The following is a 5,000-nucleotide window of genomic DNA, read 5'->3' on the forward strand; positions in this document are numbered from 1 at the left end:
TATTTCATCCCCTGCCAAAAAGGATCGATTAATGCTTGACTTGTGGCGCCACAGCATAGGGGTCATATGGCGCCGATGCCCTGAGTAATCGTGGCCCATTTAATCTCAAGTCGAAAAGTATTACTAACCAAATAACTTCTTTAAATAAAAAAAAAATAAATAAATAGAAAAGTTAATTGCTCCAGTATCAAAATTATTTACACCCAGAAACTTTTATCCCCTTGTCTCTCTCTCTCTCTCTCTCTCTCTCTCTCTCTCTCTCTCTCTCTCTCTCTCTCTCTCTCTCTCTCTCTCTCTCTCTCTCTCTCTCTCTCTCTCTCTCTCTCTCTCTCTCTCTCTCTCTCTCCACCTTCCTTCCTCACCCTTACCCTCCTTCCCTCCCTTCCCTATAGATGCCTCTCCATCCACATCACTATCCCTTCCTTAGCCTCACTCTCTCACACTTCTCTCCCTTTCTCATCCACCCTTTTCTCCCTCCATCTCCCTTTCCTCACCCTCTTTCTTCCTCTCTCCTACAGTCCTGCGCCTCAAGTCCCACTCCCTCTCTCTCCAAAGCCTTCTTCTACCCCTCACCCTTTCCCATCTCACACTCCCCATCTTCTTAAGCCTCCCTCTGCCCGCTCCCCCTTCCCCCCTCATTCTCTTCCAACCACAGGAGGCCATGTAGCAGGGTCAGGGGCGCCGCCATGAGGGAGGGAGGAGGGAGGAAGGGAAGAGGGAGGGGGAAGGAGTCTTCGTGCTGTTGGAGGTGAAGAGAACGTGATGGTTAGGGTCACAGGGAGGGGAAGGTCAAGGCTAAAGGTCACATGGATGCTGGAGAGATGTCAGGGAAGAGAAAGAGAGAGAGAGAGAGAGAGGGAGAGGGAGGGAGGAAGAGGGAGAGAGGGATGGAGGAAAAGTTTAGTATATTGATGTGGTGGGTAATTATTGCGGTTAAATATTTATCAATGTCAGCATTTTATTATCCGCAGTTTTTTATATCATGGAATTACGTATCTTTTTTCCTCCTGTTAGTCTAGTCGTGGTGGTGGTGGTAGTGGTGGTGATGGTGGTGGTGGTGGTGGGAAGTGACAGAGGAGTAAAAACAAATCCACTGCACCACCACAACGCCACACAAACCACAACACACTCAACTCTCACCACAAACGCCAGCTCTTACACACTCCTTACACACACACACACACACACACACACACACACCCTTATTACGCTGCGTGGCGGCCTGCTTGCTCTGGCGGCGAGAACTCAGGGTGCGATGGGAAGCTTGATAATGTTCAGTCCCTATTTATCATTTAGTACGAGCCAGGGTGATGCTGACTGATGAGAGAGAGAGAGAGAGAGAGAGAGAGAGAGAGAGAGAGAGAGAGAGAGAGAGAGAGAGAGAGAGAGAGAGAGAGAGAGAGAGAGAGAGAGAGAGAGAGAGAGAGAGAGAGAGAGAGAGAGAGAGAGAGAGAGAGAGAGAGAGAGAGAGAGAGAGTTTCCATTCTATTTTCAGCTCTATTCTACCAAATATATTTCTTCTTCTAAAGTAAAACACTAAATTCTTCACTATACACTTCTTTTCCTGCTTTCCATTCCCCTCATTCCATTCCAGTTCATCTTATCTCTCTCCCTCCCCCCCGTGCCTCACACTCCACTCTCCCGACGGGGTAAAAATGTACTCACAGGGTCAGGGGGTCGAGGGCCTCCTGGGGGAAATGGTTATTTCATCCTGACCAGTGGGCGAGGGGGTCTTCAGGGGAAAAATCAGTCACCCTGCCTCTAACTTTCCCTCCTTTCTCTCCTGTCTCCCTTCCTGTCTTCCCTGTCTGAGTCCTTCCCTCGATTCATCAATTATTTTCGACCTCAATTTAGTGTGTCAATGGACCACGCCAGGTGAGGTGAACAGGTGTTAATGTGCAGGTATGGCGCAACTCTCACCTGTCCGTCGGTACCAGACAGGTGTGTATTCCCCTTTCGTGCTTCATACCTGGTTCTTTCCCTTCCTCTTCTTCCCCTTTCTCCCTCCTTCCGTGCGTCGTGAGGTGAGAGGAAGGGAAGGTGTGAGTGTGGAGTGTGGGAGGGAGGAGAGACGGTGGGTAAGAGCAGCCATATCTTTACCTTTGTTGACATATTTCACGCGGCCAGGAAAGGATGAAATAGCTCCTCCTGATTGCTCTAACGGGACGTGTGTACCCCTTCCCGCCCCCGCCGCCCTCACACGCCTCCCATAATGTAGCTGGATGTGACTCGCCGCTGCCCCCTGGCCCTTCTGTGACCATCCCACCCGCTGCACTGTGAGGGATGTAGCTCCGTAATGTTCTTCGATGGCACTGCTGCAGGTAACCTCTCTCTCTCTTTCTCTCTCTCTCCCCATTCTCTCTCTCTGTCATACCATCAGCCAAACATTAACTTACAAACGATTACAAATTATAATAAACAGCAAGTAACAGTTAGATTCTACTTACTACTTATGCTGTTTGATTACACTATTCTACACTAACCACTAACAGAATAGACATGACAGTACAGCGGAAGGCTTCTCCCCTTCCGCTTCTCCCCCAGTCGAAGCTAACCGGAAAAGAAGCGATACAATAAAGCACTGGAGAGAGAGAGAGAGAAAAAAAAACTAAGCATGTGTCTCTGTCGCAGTTCCTATGCAATGCCACAGTGCAAAGAATATGCTATCATCTCTTACCTTTTTTTATGGTGCTGTGTTGCCTCACATAACGTCTTCTCTCCGTCCACTACAGTACTGAAAAGCAAAAGTGCTATTAACAAACTTCATAAAAGTCGATATCCCAAACCCTTCAAAACACACACACACACACACACACTATAAAAAATAAATGAGTGAATGTGTATAAATTATGTAACCGCGTATAAGTATGTATATATGTTTATGAGTCTTTCTATATACCTTTTCCTTCCCGGCGTACAGGTGTAATGCGTGGTTCACCTGGCGAGGGGGTGGGGCGAGGGCAGGTGTGATTGGGAGCGGTCAGCCCACCTGTCACACCACCGTTACCGCGATATTTCACGCTAAAGGTCCGTCCAATGCAGTGCGTGGAGGGAGAGAGAGAGAGAGAGAGAGAGAGAGAGAGAGAGAGAGAGAGAGAGAGAGAGAGAGAGAGAGAGAGAGAGAGAGAGAGAGAGAGAGAGAGAGAGAGAGAGAGAGAGAGAGAGTAGTAGTAGTAGTAGTAGTAGTAGTAGTAGTAGTAGTAGTAGTAGTAGTAGTAGTAGTAGTAGTAGTAGTAGTAGTAGTAGTAGTAGTAGTAGTAGTAGTAGTAGTAGTAGTAGTAGTAGTCATAGTAGTCAATTAACCACAGGCTCACAATAAAACAATTTCTCAGATATATAATTAAGAACATGACAAACTGACCATTCTACATAAAGAAACAAAAGGGCTACAGTCTATAATCACACACACACACACACACACACACACACACACACACACACACACACACACACACACACACACACACACACACACACACACACACACACACACACACACACACGCAGACAAACAGACACAGGGGATAAAGAATATGACAACAAATGATACAGCAATACTAACCTCTATGGTCTCTTATTACATGGGCGGCGAAAAGCAACTTAACAGGACCCAACCTAGATTATCTTAAAATAACCAGCCACTATATTGTAAGGCAACGGATGCCTGTTTTTGTATTAACTGCTAGCCTAGAGGGTGAGATGTGAGGGAATGTGTGTGTGTGTGTGTGTGTGTGTGTGTGTGTGTGTGTGTGTGTGTGTGTGTGTGTGTGTGTGTGTGTGTGTGTGTGTGTGTGTGTGTGTCGGTGCCTTATCTTAGCTACCCGTCTTTCGTAAGAGATGTCGGCCTGGTATATAGATAGATATTATTATTATCGTAACTATTATCATTATCATTATTATTTCATTACTATTATTATCATTATTATTATTATTATTATTATTATTATTATTATTATTATTATTATCATTATTATTATTATCATCATCATTACTATTATCATTCCTGTTATTATTACTACTGTTATCATTATCATGAGTAGTAGTAGTAGTAGTAGTAGTAGTAGTAGTAGTAGTAGTAGTAGTAGTAGTAGTAGTAGTAGTAGTAGTAGTAGTTTATTCTAATATCAGAATAATAGTAATAGTAATAATAATAATAATAATAATAATAATAATAATAATAATAATAATAATAATAATAATAATAATAATAATAATAATAACCATTCATATCAATAACATAATCATAAACACTACGATTCGAAGGCATTGTCTCAGAGAAGGATTTCTTTTCAACTTTTCCTTCTTATATATATATGTATATGTATATTAAAAAAAAAATGAGGAAAAATGTAAGTAGACACACACACACACACACACACACACACACACACACACACACACACACACACACACACACACACACACACACACACACACACAATGACCACAACGTGTATGATTAATGCTCATAAAGCGTGATTGCCAAGTTGCCTTGAAGATAACTGTAGTAAAATGTTCGGGTGTTTCGTGCTGTACAATGAGAGATGATGAAGGCGTGGGTGGCGGGACGGCGGCTCGGGCTGCGGTGAAGAGGGAGAGGCTGCACTGATGAGGAGGGGAGGGTGTGATGAGGGCGAGATGAGAGTGAAGATCGGAAGAATGTGATGACGGAGGAAATGCGGTGTATGTGTGTGTGTGTGTGTGTGCATTACATACGTGTGGACAGCCAAGAGCACCACCATACAACTACAAGTGATAAATTCCTCCATTACCGAAACCCTATATCGTAACTTGTCCCTTCTGTCCTCCCCTTTCCCCTCCTCTTCCTCCCCCCTTCCTTCGTCCATCCATCTCCGTACCTTCCTTTTCGCTTTATCTGTCTTCCTTTCTTTCTTCCTTCCCTCTACACCTAACCTTGTATCTGTTGATCTATCCCTCTCCTTGTTTCTGTGTGTGTGTGTGTGTGTGTGTGTGTGTGTGTGTGTGTGTGTGTGTGTGTG

The 5,000-nt window shown here is 44.5% G+C and overlaps 1 long non-coding RNA gene across 1 annotated transcript in view; it reads right to left on the reverse strand.

Moving 5' to 3' along the window:
* LOC135103540 (uncharacterized) overlaps positions 1–5,000 on the reverse strand; it is a 205,119-nt gene that overhangs the window by 144,490 nt on the left and 55,629 nt on the right. The window contains exon 2 of the long non-coding RNA XR_010270107.1: positions 2,678–2,734. This is a non-coding gene — a long non-coding RNA (uncharacterized LOC135103540). The remainder of the gene's footprint in view (positions 1–2,677; positions 2,735–5,000) is intronic.

Source organism: Scylla paramamosain, chromosome 9 (assembly GCF_035594125.1).
Source record: "Scylla paramamosain isolate STU-SP2022 chromosome 9, ASM3559412v1, whole genome shotgun sequence".
Lineage (NCBI taxonomy): Eukaryota > Metazoa > Arthropoda > Malacostraca > Decapoda > Portunidae > Scylla > Scylla paramamosain.